Below are 11,125 nucleotides of genomic sequence, written 5' to 3'. Positions count from 1 at the left end.
ACTTGAATGTACACAAATACAGGAATGACTATAAATGCTAATCAGATAGATCCCAGGATTTTGTTTTACGGTTTCATTATATAACATTGTAACACAAACATTTTCCTGGTTCATTAAACTGCAATGGCTTACAACTATGTCCTGTGGGTTTGCTGTGTATGTGTGTTACTGTTTATCAGTTAGGAATCAGTCCTATATTTTCACATTAGTAACAAAGAGGTGGGATTTGCAAAGAAGTTAAAAAGATGTTGTGATCAAGAGAAAAGTAATGCCATACAACTGTGTATTAAACACTGAAGGCTGGGCGTGGTGGCTAACGCCTGTAATCTCAGCACTTTGGGAGGCCGAGGCAGGTGGATCACTTGAGGTCAGGAGTTCGAGACCAGCCTGGCCAACATGGCGAAACCTCGCCTTTACTGAAAATATAAAAATTAGCTGGGCGTGGTGTCACATGCCTATAATCTCAGCTACTTGGGAGGCTGAAACAGTAGAATCGCTTGAACCCAAGGGGTAGAGGTTGAAATGAGCGAAGATCGCGCCATTGCACTCCAGCCTGGGCAACAAGAATGAGAATCGTCTCAAAAAATAAAAATAAAAAACACTGATACCCTTTTACATATTTGCTCCCACTTTCAATACATAGATAAAAGTTCTGTATATACAGTCAAACAGTCAAACGCCACAATAAATTTACATTTAAGTTGGATTCAGGCCAAGGGCAGTGGCTCATGCCTGTAATCCCAACATTTTGGGAGGCCAAGTCGGGAGGATCACTTGAGATCAGGAGTTTGAGACCAGCCTGGGCAACATGTTGAAACCCTGTGTCTACTGCAAATACAAAAATTACCCAGGTGTGGTGGTGAGTGCCTATAATCCCACCTACTCTTATTCGGGAGGTTAAGGCAGGAGAATCGCTTGAACCGGGGAGGCTGAGGTTGCAGTGAGCTGACATCACACCACCTGGGCAACGGAGGAAGGGTCCGTCTCAGAAAAAAAAAAAAAAAATTGGATTTAGCTATGTATTGTAAAATAAAACTTTTCATTCTAAAATTTGGTTCCTGACCAATTTTTGACATTGTCATATAAAATTTGCAATTTCTTGATTTTAGACAATAAATAAGAAATTTGTGATTGTGCTAGTCATTAAAAAATTAGTTCTGATTGCTCTTTTTAATCTAAAAAATGTGTTTATACATATATATAAACACATAAATATTTACATATCATATGAATATGTATATTATACATGCTTATACCTCTGAAAATGATGATTTTAAAATTATTCTTGAGATTTTAGCTCTAATTCTTGCCTTCAAATTTTATCTTTAAAAACTCAAAAGAAGGAAAACAAAATTCAATACATGATAATTGAAATAGGCATCTCTCACATGCAGTCATTTAGATGTGAACCCTAAGAAAACTGTAAGACGGATGTATTCACACCACTCACATGCAGCTACAATGTTTCATTAATGTCTCTGTTTATATAACTATGAATTAAAGATATGAATTTGTGGGCCAGAAATATCATATTCAAACATATACTCACTATAACACTGACCATGATTTAAAATATAAACCATTGACCGAGTGTGGTGGCTCAAGACTGTAATCCCAACATTTTGAGAGGCTGAGGCAGGAGGATTGCTTGAGCCTGGGAGTTTGAGACCATCTCGGGCAATTAAGCGAGTCCCTGTCTCTACAAAAAATACAAAATATACCTGGGCATGGTGACATGCACCTGTGGGCCCAGCTGCGCAGGAGATAGAGGTGAGAGGATCACTGGAGCCCAGGGAGGTCGTGGCTGCTGTGAGCCATGATCATGCCACTGCACTCCAGCCTGGAAGACAGGGTGAGACCCTGTGTAAAAAAAAATATGTATGGCATTTTAAAATCTGTACATGCATATAAACAGATATGAATACACACACAGTCCCACACACATTTTACATTCAATATACTTGGATTCATGCTGTTTGAAATTTTGTAAAAAATCTTCAGCCTCACCTTATAATCTTTGAATATATCCATATCAATATATACTTTTAGTGCTTGAGTTTTTTTATATTTTACTCTAGAAGAAATTTAAGAAATTATAAGCAGAAAACATATGGTAGGTCAAACCTACTGAGAAGAAATAATCACTTTTAAAATATCTATGCTATGTATTATGATCTCTTTCCTATGCACATATAATATGTACATTTATAAATTCGTGTTCAAATTCTCCTGTAGTATAATTGTTAAAACAAGTTTTCTTCACTGATAACTTGAGTACTTTTCAAATATAATTAGTTATTCTTGGAAATAATGATAGGTTTAAAAATATTGACACTTTTTTAAACTGTGTTGGTAAAATTCATGCAACATAAGAATAACCATCAAAATGTTCAAATTCAGTGGCATTGAGTACATTCACAATGCAGTGCAAGCACTACCTCTATGTAGTGGCAAATCATTTTCATTACCACAAAAGAAAACCCTGAACTCATTAAGCAGTCATTCCCCATTCTACTCTATGCTCAATTCCTAGCAAACACTAATCTACTTTCCCTCAGTACTGATCATCACAATAAGTAGACTTTTTTGTCTTTCTTCTTTCACTTAGCATGCTTTCAAATTTCGTCCATGTTGTAATACATGTCAGTACTTCATTTCTTTTTGTAGCTGAATAATATCCATATGTATATATCACATTTTGTTTATCTATTCATCAAGTGATGGATGTTTGCTTATGTTCACCTTTTGGGTATTGTTAATAAATATATACAGTGAGTATATACATGTACTTGTTTGAGTATTTGTTTTCAATCATTTGTGGTGTATACTTAAGAGTAGAGTTGCTAGCTCATATGGTTCCTTCTATGTTTAAATTTTTGAAGTACCACTAAACTGCTTTTCGTAGTAGGTGAATAAACTGCTTTTCGTAGCATTTCCACCAACATTCTAGAAGAGTTCCAATTTCTCTACCACCCAACCGATATTTGTTCTTTTTAAGTAATTCCCATTCTAGTGGGTGTTAATTGGTATCATGAGGTGGTTTTGATTTATGTTTCTGAAAAGACTAATAATGGAAGCAACTTGCATAGAATTGTTGGTTATTTATATATCTTCTTTGGAGAATCGTATATTTAAGACCTTTGCCTATTTTTAAAATTTACACATAATTGTACATATTTATGTAGTACTTATGTTTTCATGCATCCATAAAATGTGTGATAACCAAAAAAGGATAACTGGGATACTCAACACCTAATGCATTTATTATCTGTTTGTGTTGGGAACATTTCAAATGTTCTTTTAGGTATTTAAAAATAAGCATTAAATTATTGTTAACTATGGTTGCCCTAACTATGCTATTGAACACTAGAACTTCCTCCTTCTGTCCAGCTGTATTTTCGTAGCCATTAACCAACCTCTCTTTATTCCCCTCCCTTCCTAACTTCTGGTACCCACCATTCTACTCTATAGTCCCATGAGATGGATTATTTTAGCTCCTGCATATAAGTGAGGACATGTGATAATTTGTCTTTCTGTATCTCCTTATTTCACTTAACATAGTGTCCTACAGTTCCATTCATGTTGCTGCAGATGACAGGGTTTTATTCCTTTTTCTAACTTAATAATCTTCCATTTTATATGCATGCCACATTTTCTTAATCCATTCATCCATCCATGAACACTTAGGTTGACTCTATATCTTCACTATTGTGAATAATGATGCAATGAATATGGGAATGCGTATATCTCTTTGCTGTACTGATTTCCTTTTTTTTGACTACATACTCAGCAGTGGGATTGCTGCATCATATGGTAACTCTGTTTTTAGCTTTTTGGAGAAACTCCATCCTATGTCCCATAGTAGCTGTATTAATATACATTTGCAGCAACAGTATACAAGTATTCCTCTTTGCTTCCTAGCCAGCATCTGCTATTTTCTGTCTTTTTAGGAAGAGCCATTTGAACTGGGGTAATATGGTATCCCACCATGGTTTTGATTTGCGTTTCCCTGACGGTTAGTCATGTTGAACATTTTTTCATATATCTGTTGGCCATTTGTGTCTTTCTTTCAGAAATGTCTATTCAGATCATTTGTCCATTTGTAAATCAGATAATTTCGTTTTTGGTTATTGAGCTGAGTTTGTTTTACATTGCAATTTGTTACTTCATTGTTAGATGAATAGTTTGGTAAGATATTCTCTCTTTCTGTAGGTTGTCTCCTCACTTTATTGTTTTCTTTGCTGTGCAGAAGCTTTCTAGCTTGATTTACTCTCATTTGTCCATTTTTGCTTTGATTGCCGGGGCTTTTCCGGTCTTATGCAAAAAATCTTTGCCCAGAACAATGTCTTAAAGCATTTCTGCAATCTTTTCTCCTAGTAATTTCATATTTTCAGGTCTTTTCTTAAATTTGTTGAGCCTTGTTCTGTGGTCTAACATATGCTCTATACTGGAGAATGTTCCATGTACTGATGACAAGAATGTACATTTTAGAACAATTGGATGAAATATTTTGTAAATGTCAGTTACGTTCATTTGGTCTAGAGTACAGTTTAATTCCAATGTTTCTTTGTCTAGATAAGCTTTCCATTACTGAAAGTGGGGTACTGAATTCTGCCCGTATTGTTGTACGCCATTCTATCTCTCTGTGTAGATCTTCAAATGTTTGCCTTAATTTGCTCTCCAAATATCTGCGTGTTCCAGTGTTGGGTAGATACATATTTCCAGTTGTTATATCTTCTTGTTATATTGGCATTTTCATTGTTATACAGTGACCTTCTTTGTCTCTCTTTACAGTTTTTGACTTTTAATCTATTTTATCTAAGTATAGCCTTTCTTTTTCTCTCTTTTCTTTTCTTTCTTTTTTTTCTTAATGGAGTCTTGCTCTGTGACTCAGGCTGGAGTGCGATGACATGATCTCGGCTCACTGCAATCTCAGCTCACTGTAATCTCTGCCTGCTGGATTCAAGGGATTCTCCTGCCTCAGCCTCCCAAGTAGCTGGGATTACAGGCGTGTGCCACCGCATCCAGCTACTTTTTGTATTTTTAGTAGAGACAGGGTTTCACCATGTTGACCAGGCTGGTCTTGAACTCCTGACCTCAGGTCATCCGCCTGCCTCGGCCTCCCAAAGTGCTGGGATTACAGGCATGTGCCACCATGCCCAGCCAAAGTATAGCCTTTCCTGTTCTTTTTTCATTCCTGTTCATTTTCATGTTGCTGCTGATGCCCTCTCTGACTTGAGGTCTTCTTTGAGTAAAAGAGGAGTCCCCAAATTTAATGCACTGGGGTTGTTAGCTTCGACTCCACTTATTGTCTCTAACTGCCCTCAGAGATTTTTCTTCCTACAGGCAGTCAGGATGCTCTCTAGGGAGTGAGGCAAGAACAGCATTCCTGCAAAGGACACCAAAATGGGAGAGAACCTAGCTGCCTGCCTGGATCTCACATTTTATAGAGGAAACTGTGAGTCCAGGGGGAATTTTCTACGTGGTGCCTAGCAGCTTCTGGTTGGAGAATCATGGAGAGAGAAGTCCATTAATCTTACCAGCTGCTCATATGTATTCACTTTCTTATGGCCCCACAGATCATCATAGTCTCAATTTTCAGTTCTGCAGTATTGATTGTGACAATCTCGGCACTAGACAGCTGTTTTTAGTTTTTTGGGGGATAACGTCAGATTGCTTCCACTCTACCATTTTGGTGATCTCACTCTCCCTTGGCCTATTTTTTTAAAAATTGGGTTGTCTTTTGTTGTTTTTAAGAGTCCTTTATATGTATTGGATATTCACAGATTTTAGATAATTGATTTGGAAATATTTCCTCCCAATCTGTAAGTTGGCTTTTCAAGTTCTGAATTGTGCACTTCGATGCAAAAAGTTTTTAATTCCAGGGAAGTCCAACTTATTTTTTCTTTTGTTATTGGTGCTTTTGGTTGTATAGCTAAAAAATCATTGCCAAATCTAAAGTTCTGAAGATTTATTCCTATAGTTTCCCTGAAGGTTTTAAAGCTTTAGCTCTTACCTTTAGACTTTTGATGCATTTTGAGTTAAGTTTTGCATATGATGTGAGGTAGAGGTTTAACTTCCTTTTGCATGTGGATAACCAGTTGTCTAACCATTATTTCTTAAGGGGTCTATTCATGTCTCATTAAATGAACTTGATAACTTTGTGAAAAGTCAATTGACCACAATGTCTTGGTTTATTTTCAGATTCTTCATCTCTTCCATTAATCACTGTGTGTATTCTCATTTGATCATCACCCTGCTTTGATTACTCTAGCTTTTCTAGTAAGTTTTGAAATCTAGAAGTGTGTCTTCCACCTTGGTTCTTCTTATTCAAACTTTGGTTACTCAGATCTCTTGCAATTTAATAGGATCTTTAGAATTTGCTCTTTCTTTTTCTCAAAAATAAATGCTCATGGGAATAATAATTAGGATTACATTAAATCTATAGATCTCTATGGCTAGTATTGCCATATTATAAATGTTTAGCCTTCCAACTCATTACCACAGGATGTCTTTTTTAAAAATCTAGGTAATCTTTAAGTTCTCCAATATTTTGTGATTTTCAATGTACAAGTCTTTCATCTGTTTAGTGAAACATTCTCCTTAAAATATGATTTATTTTGAAGCTATTATAAATGGAATTGCTTTCTTAATTCAATTTTCAGATTGTTCATTGCTAGTGTACACAACTATAACTGATTTTTACCATTTAATGTTCTATCCTGCAGGGCTTGCTGAATATTGTTCGTTAGCTCTAATATGGTTTTTCTGCATTTTTAAGCATTTTTATAAGATCATCAACTTTATGAAGAGAGATAATTTCCATTTTTTTCTTTTCAACTTGGATGCCTTTTATATATCTTCATTGTCCCATGACCCTGACTAGAATTTTAAGTGTGCTGTTCAAGAAAAGGGCAAAAGTGTGCATTCTTGCCTTGTTCATGATCTTAGGAGGAAAGTTTTCAGTCTTTCACTCTTGAGTATAATACTACCTGTAGACTTTTTATAAATGCCCCATATATTGTGTTGAGACAATGATCTTCTGATTATAGATTCTTGATTGTTTTGAGTTGCCTTTCCGGAGAGATAGACTACAGAAGTTCCCTAATGCATAATTTTCATTGCTGTCACTTTTGTCACCTGTTTTTGAATTTGTAGAAACAATCATGCTTCTTGAAAACATACCTGCCACAATAGTCATACGTGATAACGTGAAGTGAGTTCATGGGTAATGCCATCTCCAACAAATACTATTAAAACGTAGATTGATTTTCAATCCCTTTCACTGCTCTTGGTTTATGTGTTTATGTACAGCAGTCCACTAGAAGAAGATGTAACTCTTCCTCGATGCTCAGTGGTTCAATTTCTCTTTATGCCCTTCTAGTCCTCTCCAGACAATTGAGTACCCTTGAGACCCTCAGAAAACTTACTCGCTCCTGCTATATTCCACTTGGAACTGGTCTGTCCTTGGTGTTCTCACATTGCTGCAACAAATGACTCATGCCTCACAGCAGAGTGACACTGCCTGAAAGCCTGCTAACTCTTGCTGTAAGGGAGAAAACATAAAGCACCCATCCATTCCCCACATAGGCACTGTGTAAAGTCTCAGGAAATACTTGAAATGTATGTAACGCATGGGAAATGTTGTATTTTTATGTTAAACGATGAGACCATGAGATATAACTCTGAGTAACCTTGACAGGAATTGAACATATGTACTATGAGTATCATTCCATGTGGAGTATATGTGGCAGGCAGCAATGACAGCTGTCGGATCCCTCCTCTAAGGCTGATGACAAATTACTGCCTATAATGCAACACATGAGGCTAGAACATGAAGAAATCCCTGGTTGTCTGGGTGGGGAGCCAGGTCAAAGAACACCAGAATTTGTAAATTGATTGCCGGAGAAGATCTCCAAGCTTCAAGTAATTTTCTCTTTGTGCCTTCATCCCTGAAGAAGATAATTTTATACTGTGAAATACACTGGCCCTGTAACTCTGTGAAATAAATCATACCCTCAAAGACTTGGGCAAGAGGATATTTAATTTCTGAAAGCAAAGATTCTTGATGAGGGCGGGTCTTGTTTGATTTCAAGTAGAAAACAAAAGCAAAAGTGCAGCAGTAAGACCAACTGGCCCTAAACCGGGATAAATGTAAGGCAGCCATGTTTGGTGGCACCTTTGTCTATGGGTGGCGTTTTTACATACAAGAAGGGCGGGAGTAGAGGGCTCCAAGACAAGACTTCCTGGCACATCTGGAGCACTACTGCCATCGTGAGGATGTCGTTTAACGAAACCCTACGCCATTATAGAGTTCTAGTGAGGGCTACCTGTTGGGGCAGATCTGGTCAGGTAAGAGGTGGAAGAGGCTTGGCCTCTATGCTGGGAGCTGCCTACTCCTCTACGGCTTTAAAAGAGACCTGGACATTGGCGGTATCTTGCTACAGAACCTGGAGAGTGAAGGTTATAATAGCAAATCCTGTAAACTTCCCTTGGAATAACCCTGTTGATTGTGCGCGATGCTACCAGAGACCCAAAGATCCATAGCAAGATGACAGCTCGTGAAAACCTGACTCTTGCTCCAAGGGGCAGGAACAGGAAAGAGATGCCCATAAGAACCTACATGTGTCTTTAAGAGGGTTCCTGCTGTCCTGCCCACACCAGGAGGGACAGAGGCAGGGAATGGCTGTTTATGAGGACACAGAGAACGCAATTAAGATTTTGTGATGGGCCAGGCGCGGTGGCTCACGCCTGTAATCCCAGCACTTTGCGAGTCCAAGGCAGGTGGATCGAGGGACCGAGGCTCCGCCCCACGACTTTCTGTACCAGGACCGCCTGGCGGCTGCTGCTTCACTCCAAGCCCCTCACTCTCCAGGTTCTACACCAAGATACCGCCAAAGTCCAGGTGTCTCTTCAGGCCTTATAGGAGAAGGCAACAAGAGCTAGCCTGGAGCCCAATCCTCTTCCACCTCCTCACAGACCAGACTTTCTCCTACAGCGAGGCTTCCCGGGAAGGACGCTGTAATGGCCTAGTCTGTCTAAACGATTTCCTCACGGTGGCAGTAGTGTTTCAGATTTTCAAGGACACCCTGGCTTGGAGCAGTCTTCTCCCCTCCTTCCTGTCTGAAAAAACGCCACCCAGAGACACATGCGCCAGGAAATATGGCTGCCTTGCATTTTGCACAGTTTGGGACAACCTGTGCAAATTCCTGTATTTTTGCTTTTCTTTTTCATGTGAAATCAAGTCAAGGCCTAAACCATCCATCCTCATCAGGAATCTTGTTCTTTCAAGAAATTAAATGTTTTCCAGACTTAGTCTATGTGGGTTGGCTCAGCACTTTCACATGGTATCAAAATGTCTGTCTCAGGCAGGAAATTAGACAGATCAGAGAAGAAAGGCGAGAATAAATTGTCAGAAGCCTGGAGATCATCATGAGCCACCAATTCACAAGTCTAGGTGATCTTTGACCTATTCCCCTCCCCAGACAACCAGGCAGTCCTTCTCCATTTTCTCAGCTTACGTGATGAATTGTCAGACAGTGTTTGGTAGGAGTGGTAAGAGAAGGCTAAGACAGCACACATCATTGTATGTAATACATTGCTCCACAGAGCATGATACATACACTTACATCTGTATAAATTCCCATTAGAAGTTACACAGTTTGGGGGCAGACGCAGTGGCTCACGCCTGTAATCCCAACACTTTGAGAGGCCAAGGCAGGTGGATCACTTGAGGTCAGTAGTTCGAGACCAGCCTGGCCAACATAGTGAAACCCTGTCTCTACTAAAAATAGAAAGATGAGCCAGGTATGGTGGCCCACACCTGATGTCCCAGCTACTCAGGAGGCTGAGGCAGGAGAATCGCTTGAACCCGGGAGGTGGAGGTTCCAGGGGTCTGAGATCACGCCACTGCACTCCACCATGGACGACAGAATGAGTGAGACTCTGTCTCAAAAAAAAAAGTTACAGAGTTTTAAAAATTGTCCTATGTTTACCGGTGAATAATTTATTTTCCACAAGTTTCTATGTCATTAAATATTTTTCAGCTTCTTCTTGTGATTTGAGTGTGTGTGTATGTGTGTGTGTGCGTGTGTGTGTGTGTGTGTGTTACCTCTTATCTCTTAGGTATCAGATTTACAATATCTTCTTATTAGCAGTGGTATTTGCAAGCCAGGTAGTTGTGTGTTCCTGTAGTTTCAGCTTCTTGGGAGGCTGAGGCAGGAGAATAGCTTGGACCCAGGAGCAGAGCAACCTGAAGAACATAGTGACACCTTAGTCTCTTAAAAAAAAAAAATTAAGAGAGTATGATGTTTGCCACGTAGTTAAAAAATAATCTTGTGTACACCAAGAAGAAAAACACCATCATAAAATCTGTTAAGACAACTGATAATATCTTGGGTTATTTTCTTCCATACTTTTCAATGTATACATACATAGGCCTACTATATTTAGGTTCACACAAAAAATAAACTAAATTAAAATTGGATTAATCTGTAGTGGTTTGGATCAGACCAGATGTGTATTCTGACAAAGTTTTGAAGGGAAAGTATTTGCTTGCCTTAAATGCATGTACAAACTCTCCTTAACATCTTGTTTTGTATAAATAAGTACATATACACATACATACGGATATAGGCACAAAGCAAGGTAACTGAAATGATTACCATGCCTAAAATATAGTCAATAAACATGTGTACACACATAGGTGTATATATACCATAAATAAGTGGTCTCTCAATCCCAAGAGGAAATGACTTTTAAAATGGTTTTATCACACATTCACGTATTCCATTGGTCATATAAGAACTTCCTATTTAAAGTTCCCATGTATTTGTATGTCCAGTGCTCAAATATGTTCTCTACATTTATTGTAGCTTAAACATTTGCAAACTTGTTAAATATTCTTAAAGATTATTCTTAAATATTTTGTGGGATGCTAGTTTTTTTTTAAGAGTGCCTTCTTGTTTTTGGCATTTCTCAAAATTAGATCTGCTTCTTTACAATATTTTCAGATACAGTAGCCCTGCATATAGAAAAGCAGTTAGGTCACAGTTAATGCCACCACCAAGAAACAAGCAATTTCAAAATGCGGATCTATTATCAGTATTCCCTTTTTCTTTCTTCC

At 38.3% G+C, this 11,125-nt stretch overlaps 1 long non-coding RNA gene across 1 annotated transcript in view; it reads right to left on the bottom strand.

Moving 5' to 3' along the window:
* Positions 1 to 10,117: 10,117 nt before the first annotated feature.
* The window catches only part of LOC111531605, a 37,028-nt gene continuing 36,020 nt past the window's right edge, over positions 10,118 to 11,125 (bottom strand). The window contains exon 3 of the long non-coding RNA XR_003308383.1: positions 10,118 to 10,252. This is a non-coding gene — a long non-coding RNA (uncharacterized LOC111531605). The remainder of the gene's footprint in view (positions 10,253 to 11,125) is intronic.

This window comes from Piliocolobus tephrosceles, chromosome 12, assembly GCF_002776525.5.
Source record: "Piliocolobus tephrosceles isolate RC106 chromosome 12, ASM277652v3, whole genome shotgun sequence".
Taxonomy (NCBI): domain Eukaryota; kingdom Metazoa; phylum Chordata; class Mammalia; order Primates; family Cercopithecidae; genus Piliocolobus; species Piliocolobus tephrosceles.
The sequence above is the reverse complement of the archived record's forward strand: the minus strand, read 5'-3'. Positions and strand labels throughout refer to the sequence as shown.